This window comes from Portunus trituberculatus, chromosome 50 (genome assembly GCF_017591435.1).
Source record: "Portunus trituberculatus isolate SZX2019 chromosome 50, ASM1759143v1, whole genome shotgun sequence".
NCBI classification, from domain to species: Eukaryota; Metazoa; Arthropoda; class Malacostraca; order Decapoda; family Portunidae; genus Portunus; species Portunus trituberculatus.
The window spans coordinates 17,257,863-17,267,672 of NC_059304.1; positions in this window are offsets into that span (position 1 = coordinate 17,257,863).

A 9,810-nucleotide genomic window follows, 5' to 3' on the forward strand; every position below is an offset into this window, starting at 1 on the left:
AACCTAATTAATTAGAAACAAGCCAAAATCCACCAGAAAAAATTAGTTTCGTCCAGAAAAGAACCTTATTTAATCTAATTAACGTAACCTAACTAAACCTAACCTCAATAAAAGATTCAGTTACCTTATTTGTCATCCGAGCCTTCCTCGAGAGTGACGGGCTGTTACGGCATCAGTGTGTGGCAGGGTTTGATGTGGGAGGTTACGGCTGATCACCAAAACACGCTTAAATCTTTAAAAATCTGTGTCGCCATTATAAAAGGTTGCACCTAGTATATATGGGGTTCAAATTACTCGTAATGAGGAGCTCTATCTCTTGAGGTGGGTAAAAAACACGTAGCTGATTGTGGTGAAACTCTGGAGTAATACTGTTTTTTTTTTTTTTTTTCTGCAGAGAGATTTTCAGATATTCCTTGTGACTATTATTATTTTACTTTTTTATTATGTCATGTTGTATAATACTGTATATCATATTGTATTTTTATTTATATATTTGTTTATTAGTTGGTTTTAGCTTTGTGTTATTGTTCTATCATTACTGATGACAGTACTATAGTAGTAGTATAATTAACTTGAGTCAAAGTATAGGTCTTAGGTTAGTGAAGTCTAAGTGATTGGTATTATTGATATATACCATGTCCCATTGGCATGGCTATAAAGTGTATCATCACTACCAGGCATACCAGTTGTCCTAAATTGTGAAGAAATTGTTTTCACATCCATCATGATAAGATATCTAACATTGCAATTGAGAGTGTACATCTAGAGATAGACATCCTGTGCCATTGACAGCTAGACTTCAGCAAACTCCACCGAAAGCTCCAAGACCAGAGGGCAAGGAGGGACTTACTCCAGAACAGAAGGCCCGCATAGAATTCAACAAACTACAGGTATTTTACATTTACCCATTTTTGTGTTACATCCTCTTTAGTTATTGTTTATGCATGTTTTGTAAAGTTCTTCTCTGATATAACTATATGTTGTATCCATGTGTGTATTGTGTATCTAGAAGTTTGATCACATTTCCCTTTACACTCCATAGTCTCTCCAAAGGGGATGTCAAACCAGGAATTTTCTACAGTACAGTAGGGACATGCAGCATCTGAATTGATTTTTTTTTTTTTTTTTTTATAGGCACAGATCAAATTGCAGAGCAAGAGAACACCAGCAATGCATTGTAGCATTGGGCACAGTTGGTTCCAGGCTCTAAAATCAGAATTTCAGCAAGAATACTTTCAACAGGTTTGTATTGTTCAATTTTCATTATTGATTATTAGCTAGGCGGATATATGACAAAAAATGGCCGAATTGTTCACTTTGGGTTAAAAGCATGGCATTTGGCACAAAGTTAGTCTAGACCCTTATGAAGATTTTCAGATATGGGGCCATCATGAATTCTGCCCAGGAAGCGAATGGCAGCCATTTTCCAATATGGCCGCCAGTAGAATATTATATGCCCCCTCCCTACGGTTTTTCGAGGATGGCAAGGATGATTGCTGAATTTGAGTCTTCAGTGGAGGCTATGGAGAGCAAGCAGAGCAAAGAGATGAGGCACCTTGAACAGACTGCAAGCATTCAGAAGACGTTTGTCACACAGGTGTGTTCCCTGGTTGAGGTCATAACTGACATGGGGAATCCATTCATCGAGGAGAGCCAGGAGTTGATATGTCTTGACACCCATGACATCATGGATGAAGAAGCTGCCAAGTCCGTTCGTCAGGCTGAAGAACTTGGAGTACAGCAGTATCAGTCCTTTGTTGAAGAGCGCCTCGTGAATGGCAGCAAGCCTCTCAGTGACAGGATCACGAAGAACAAACTCCAACTGTTCGGACAACCTCCAGCAAGAGGCAAGTCCCAGTCCACGTCAAGTTACAGTCTCTTAAGAGTGACTGCTCACTATTTTCGCGACTGTACATTGCGTGTCAATCACGAGACGGTGATCTAAATGAATTCTTCAGACACGAAAATCAGAGGTGCCCACCGTCTCTGTCTCAGGATGGCAAGTTACGCCAGGGCAAGAAGTCAGATCTTCTTGACTGCCTCACTAGCAGTGTTGAGTGTAGCATTGATGCTCCCGATTCTGATGCGATCATCCTCGATGGTGCTGCGCTTGTGAACATGCTGAAGCCAGTTGTTTGCACAACATTCAATGACTATGCAGACAAAGTCTTCTTGCCTTACATTGAAAAGCAGCTGGAGCGAGCAGACAGGGTGGATATAGTGTGGGACCAGTACCTTGAGAACAGCTTGAAGTCTGAAACCAGAAAGCGCCGCGGAAAGGGGATCAGACGCCGGGTTCAAGGAACAACAACTTACCTGGCAACTGGCAGCAGTTTCTGAGACTTGATGCAAACAAGCAGGAACTGTTCACATTCCTGGCTAGATGCACAATGAAAATGCAGCACCGACCAGATGGAAAGCAGCTTGTTGCCACCCTAGGTGATGGTGTTCTTTGCAATCCACCAGATGAAAGCATCACTGCAGCACTGAGCCCCTGTACTCAGGAAGAAGCCGACACAAGAATGCTGCTGCACACTGCTGATGCTGTCCGACAAGGATGCCAGAAGATTGTCCTGCGTACAGTTGATACCGATGTGGTGGTCCTGTCAGTCGCTGCAGTGCCAAGGCTACACTTAAAGCACCTGTGGATTGCTTTTGGGACTGGCCAGAACTTCAAATACATACCTGCCGACGAAATAGCATCTCGCATTGGTCCTGAAAGAGCCACTGCTCTACCTATGTTCCATGCTTACACAGGGTGTGATGTCGTCTCATCCTTCACCAGAAGAGGAAGAAGCTAGCATGGCAGACCTGGAATGCCTTTGATGATGTAACAGCCACGTTTGGTCTCCTGTGCGATGCTCCTGGAGAGATAGATGATGAAGCTATGACCATGCTGGAGCACTTCACAGTCTTCCTGTATGACCGCACCAGTGACCTGGACAGCATTGACGAAGTGCGCCAGCATCTCTTCACCAAGCGGGGCATGCCAATGGAATCGCTGCCGCCAACGAGAGCTGCACTGGTGCAGCATGCCAAGAGGGCAGTCTACCAGGCTGGCCACATCTGGGGGCAAGCCTTTACTGCCGCTCCTGCCCTTCCATCTCCAGGAGACTGGGGTTGGACAGAGCCACCAGACTGGAAGCCACTGTGGACTACCCTTCCTGAGGCCAGCATCTCCTCTCGAGAGCTGCTGTGCTGTGGCTGCAGAAAAGGTTGCAGAGGTCACTGCAAGTGCAACAAGGCGGCCTTGAGGTGTACTGCTCTCTGCCAGTGTGGAGGTGACTGTGAAAACTAACAGTGACACTCACTGGGGCTATCGGCTGAGGCTCGGGTGTGTACGGTACTGGACCGTCAGTGTATAGTTTGTGTAGTAATGACATTTTGTACCCCACTCTTTGTGTATTGAGTGTATTGTACGAGTGTATTGTGTACCACTATGTATTACCTACATATAGGGCTCAAGTTCGCGTAACGGTTCAGCTTTGTTTACGTATTTTTTGAAGTAGGTTGTCCATATTCAACATATTATTAGGCCTTTCTCAGGGTCAGCAACCGCCTGATGACGGTCGGAGATTGACTCGACCGAGCGATACTATGGTAATAAAACTTACCGAGGACAAAAATCCGAAAAATATGATGTTTTGGGTAAAAAAGGGGTATTTCCCCTATTTTCGCAAAAATTGTCATTTTAAGGTCAACCAAGGTCATCATAGGTCATCATAGGTCAAATATGTAGTTACCCTCAGAACGTCATAATAAATATCTTATTAATCTGAAAGCATTTAATCCACTTTTAAACACGTTATGCTGACAAAATTACCCTGAATTAGGTTATGTACATTTTACTGGCGGCCATATTGGAAAATGGCTGCCATTCGCCTCCTGGGCAGAGTTCATGATGGCCCCATATCTGAAAATCATCATATAGGCCTAGCCTAACTTTCTGCCAAATGTCATGCTTTTAACCCAAAATGAACAATTTAGTCATATATCCGCCTAGCTATATAGAATAGATGAGTTCTTGAAGGATGTCAAGGTGGTCATTCTGGGTCAGGACCCTTACCATGGGCCAAGGCAGGCTCATGGCCTCTGCTTCAGTGTTCCTGTGGGTACACCCCCTCCACCAAGGTATTCTAAATTTCTGTCACTTTGTAAGCTCACATAAATGCTCTATCAATGATTTCTAAATGTTTAACTTTTTTCCCCCCTTTTGTCTAGAAAGAGAGCAGTGAGTTAGAAGAGAGAAAGAGAAAGAGAGAGATAGAGGCAGAGAAAAGGTTAAAAGTAACAAAGAAGCACTGATATTTATTGAAACTGATCAGTTAAACCACCACGTTTACCATAGACTGATTAAGAAAAATCAAGAAACTTGAAGTAGCTAGTGGTTGTCTGGTTATTTGTTTGTTTATTTATTTATTTATTTTATTTTATTTTATTTATTTAGCTTGAGTGTGTGTGTGTGTTTCACTGTTTGATCTGCTGCAGTCTCTGACGAGACAGCCAGACGTTACCCTACGGAACGAGCTCAGAGCTCATTATTTCCAATCTCTGGATAGGCCTGAGACCAGGCACACAGCACACACCGGGACAACAAGGTCATAAGTCCTCGATTTGCATCCCGTGCCTACTCACTGCTAGGTGAACAGGGGCTACACGTGAAAGGAGACACGCCCAAATATCTCCACCCAGCCGGGGAATCGAACCTCGGTCCTCTGGCTTGTGAAGCCAGCGCTCTAACCACTGAGCTACCGTGTGTGTGTGTGTGTGTGTGTGTGTGTGTGTGTGTGTGTGTGTGTGTGTGTGTGTGTGTGTATTTACCTAATTGTATTTACCTAATTGTAACATACGGGAAAAGAGCTATGCTCGTGTTGTCCCGTCTCCATATCTATTAATGTCCAGCTTTTTCTTAAAATCATGAATATTCCTTGCGTTGACCACTTCCACGTCTAAACTATTCCATGCTTCCACCCTTCTATGAGGGAAGCTATATTTTTCACATCTCTCCTATAAGTGGCCATTTTAGTTTTTTCCCATGCCCTCTCGACATTCTTTCATTCCACATACACAGATCTTCCCTATCCATTTTTCCATGCCAATCATCACTCTGTATATTGCTATCAGGTCTCCCTTTCTCTTCTGTTTTCCAGGGTCGGAAGTTGCATTCTTTTCAGTCTGTCTTCATAAGTCAAATCTCTTAAGTCAGGCACCATTTTGTTGCAGCCCTCTGTACTTTCTCTAGTTTCCTTATGTGTTTCTTTAAGTTCGGAGCCCACTGTATTGTTGCATATTCAAGCCTCGGTCTTATCATTGCAGTAATTATTTTCTTCATCATTTCTTCATCTAAATATTTTCTTCAACGCCACTCTTATGTTCCTCAATAAGTTCAATACTTCTCCAATTATTTTGTTTATATGTCTCTCTGGCGATAGGTCATTGGTAATTGTCACCCCAAGGTCTTTTTCTTCATGACTGGTTTTATGTCTTCATTTCCTATCTTGTACATACTCCTGATTCTTCTTTCACTCTTGCCAAACTCTATTTTCTTGCATTTTGTCGTGTTGAACTCCATTTGCCATGTACAGCTCCATTTCCATATTCTGTCCAAGTCTTCCTGGAGTAGTTCGCAATCTTTGTCACATCTCACTTTTCTTAACAATTTTGCATCGTCTGCAAATAGGCTCACATAACTGGACACCCCATCCACCATGTCATTTATGTAGACCGCGAACATTACTGGTGCCAACACTGATCCCTGTGGAACTCCACTCTCCACCAATCCCCATTCTGATGGTCTGTCCTTAATTATTGTTCTCATTTCTCTTCCTACCAAAAGTCTTCCATCCATTTTAGTAAACTGCCATGCACTCCTCCTACCATTTCAAGTTTCCAGATCAGTCTCCGGTGTGGTACCTTATCAAAGGCCTTTTTTAAATCCAGATATATTCCATCAGCCCAACCATCTCTTTCCTGTATTACATCTATCACCCTCGAATAGTAACATATCAGGTTTGTCGTGCATGAACGCCCTTTTCTAAAACCAAATTGACACTCACAAAGTATGTCATTTTTCTCCAAGAAGTCTGTCCATCTATTCTTCACCACCCTCTCACACATCTTAGCTACCACACTTGTAAGTGACACTGGTCTATAGTTCAATGGGTCTCTCTTGTTACCTGATTTATAGATTGGGACAATGTTAGCTCTTTTCCAGTCTTGGGGCACTACACCTTCCCTTAATGAGGCATCAATTACTTCACAAACTTTTTCTGCCAGTTGCTCCTGCATTCTCTTAAAATCCATCCTGATACCCCATCAGGTCCCACAGCTTTTCTCACTTCTAAACTCCCCATCATGTTCTTGATCTCCTCCACAGTTACTTGAAACTCCTTCATAATCCCTTTCTGTTCCATTACCAGTGGTTTGTCAAAAGCAGTCTCCTTTGTGAATACCTTCCGAAAGCATCCATTCATAGCCTCTGCCATTTCCTGGGATCTTCACTGCATACTCCATTTACTTCTAAACTTTCAATACTTTCTCTATTTTTGATGTTGTTGTTCACATGTCTGTAAAAAGCCTTGGTTGGTCTTTACATTTATCAATTATATCCTTTTCTTGTTTCTTTCTTTCTTCTCTTCTAATCAACACATATTCATTTCTTGCTCTTTTGTAACTTTCCCACTGCTTAATCCGTCTTTTCCTTCTCCACCTCTTCCATGCATCCTCTTTTCTTGTTCTAGCCTTTTCACATCTATCGTTAAACCAGTCCTGCTTTCCAACTTCTCTATGTTGTCTTATTGGTACAAATTTTTCTCACCTTCTTTGTATATTTTTATAAATTCCTTCCACTTTTCATTTGCTCCTTAGCACTCTTGAATTTCATCCAATTTGTCTCTTGAAAGAATTTCTTTAGGTTTCCAAAATCTGTCTTGGCATAATTCCATCTTCCCACTTTATATTCTTCATTTCTTCTAGATTTCTCTTCATCTATCACCTTGAACTCCAAAACTGCATGATCACTCTTTGCTAAAGGGCACTCCACCCTCATCTCCTCAATGACCATTGGCTCTGTACTAAAGACCAAGTCCAGTCTTGACGATGCTCCCTCTCCTCCAAACCTAGTATCTTCTTTGACCCACTGAGTTAACACATTTTCCATTGCCAGTGTCAATAGTGTATTTCCCATGTTGTCTCTGATCCTTCCATTGACCAGTCCTCCCAACACACCTCTTTACAATTAAAATCTCCCATCATTATAGTTCGTTCACAGCCACCCAACATTTCTTCCAGACATGTTCCTGTATCACTTATCATTTCTTCATATTCCTGTACTGACCATGCATTTGTCTTAGGTGGTACGTACACCACTATGTAGTGCCTCTTTTTCCTTCATTAGTTTCTGCTCTGATCTTTAGCACTTCTGCCTTTCCCATACCTTCTTTCACTTGATCCACCTTTATATCTTTTTTAACCAGCAACATCACTCCTCCTCCCATCTTACCTACTCTATTTCTTTTCCAAACATTATATTTCCCTTCTCCAACCATCATCAGGTCTTCTCCTCTCTCAGTTTTGTTTCAGTAAGACCCACAATATCTGGGTTCTTGTCCCTCAAGTAATCGTTGAGTTCTAAAATCCCGATATCACTCCATTTATGTTGGAATACATTACATTCCGCTCATACGTAAGTTTCTTTAGTCCTTTCTTGCTGTACTTTTCTGGGTTATGAACCACTTCCTCAGTCTCATATCCAAGATTCTCCAGAAAAACTCTTTCTTCTCCTCTTCTGTCCTCTCTTCATTTTTTTCAAAGCCTCCTTTCTCAACTCATTTAACATTTCTCTTTCCTTTTCACCGAGATCTCTTCTCAACCAAATCTTCCTTGTTGTTTCCTGCTGGGCTAGCCTCCATGACTTCTCCACCAATTCATCTACATCCTTTTGTGACTTAAGTTTGATTCTTATTGGCCTCATACCTTCTCTTGTGAACTTTCCAATTCTATGGAAGTCCTCTATTTCTTGTACTAGGTCTTTTCCTCCTCCTGCACCACATTAATGATATTATTTATCACCTTTTTATGTTTTTCTCTCTCCATTTTACTCGGTGTCTTATCCTCCTCCACACCAAATATCACCACACATCTCTTTTTGTCTACAGTTTCCCTCACCAATGTCTCATTTGATTTAATAACCTTCACCACTTTCTCAGCAATCTTCTCTTCTATGATCTGTTGATCTATAATTTCAGCAAGGCCCAAAGTTTTCTCCCCAGACTCTTTGATTTCCTTTTCCAGATTTGCAACTTTGTAATTTACCTCCTTTCTTTCCACTTCCTGACTTTTTTTCCATTCAGCCTGCTTCTCCATCACTTTTCCTAGAGATTCTCCACATTTTTCGCAATTCACTTTAATTAGCTTAACTTCCTCTTTCAGTGCTTCATTTTCCTTCTTCTTCTTGTGTGTGTGTGTGTGTGTGTGTGTGTGTGTGTAGATATATCCATACATTTATACCAACAGTCCAAATTGACTTGGAATTCAGTCATTTTGGTTAAAATTTGGATATAATAGAAATATTTCCAAAGATTCTTTTTTTTTTCTCATCAGTTTGCTGAACATGTACAAAGAATTGGAGGCTGACATTCCAGGATTTGTGCGACCGTCGCATGGATTCCTGCTTGGCTGGGCTAAACAAGGTAAGCTAGCTTTTAAGTAGTTAGTTTGTACAAGTAAACAACCATAATTTCTTTATTGCTGGAAATATCTGTGAGAGTCATGTTCCAAAATGGCAACCATGTGCACCATCGCACTCCACACGAAGTCTGCTCAAATCTTTTGGGATGCTTTGAATGGCATCTACTTTTAAGAAATGACCATGTTACATGGACTCATGTCTGGAGAGTAGGGAACCTGACAAATTTTTTGTGAATACTGTGCCTAGTCAAGAAATCCTAGATAGGTGTGAAGAATGAGTCATTGTGTTGTGAGGCAACTCCCAGTTGCCTAACTCTTACTGCTTTGGTCTCATGCATTGAATTTGCTTCTTTATGCATGATCTAAGTTTTTGGCATTGGCAGATATACTATATATACTATATCCTGATAAATGTAGGTGCATGTTTTAATGTATTTTCCCTTTCTTGAATGAAGGAGTGTTACTGCTCAATGCCTGCCTGACTGTGCAAGCCCACCAAGCCAACTCTCACAAGGATAAGGGATGGGAGAAGTTTACTGATGCTGTGATCAGAACCGTGTCTCAGCGTAACAGAGGTGTTGTTTTTCTTTTGTGGGGATCTTATGCACAGAAGAAAGCAGCAGTTGTTGATAAGGTGAGAACTCAGCACTCACATGCTGTTTCAGTTTCACCTCAAGCTTGACTCAAAAGATGCCATGTCACTTGACCCAGGGGATGAAGTAGCATCTTAATTTTTCCTTTCTCAGTATCTCTAACATCCATTTATATTAAATATGAATTTCTTTTACAATTGTAATTTAATTTTGTTTATGTGACTGATGTCTTTCTTTGTATTGCCACAGAAACAGCACCACTTACTCAATGCCCCTCATCCCTCACCACTCTCTGCCCACCGAGGCTTCTTTGGGTGTCACCATTTCTCAAAGTGCAACCAGCTTCTCCAAGCAGCAGGCAAGAAGCCCATTGATTGGTCCTATTTGCCTGATAAACTGGATGAATAAGTCTTCAAGATTACATGATTTTATTTTGTTCAGGTACAAATAACTTCAAATATAGGTATGTTGTTTGTTTCTTTGTTACTTGTCTGTTTGTGATTGCCAAGAATATTTCTTGCGTTTCTGC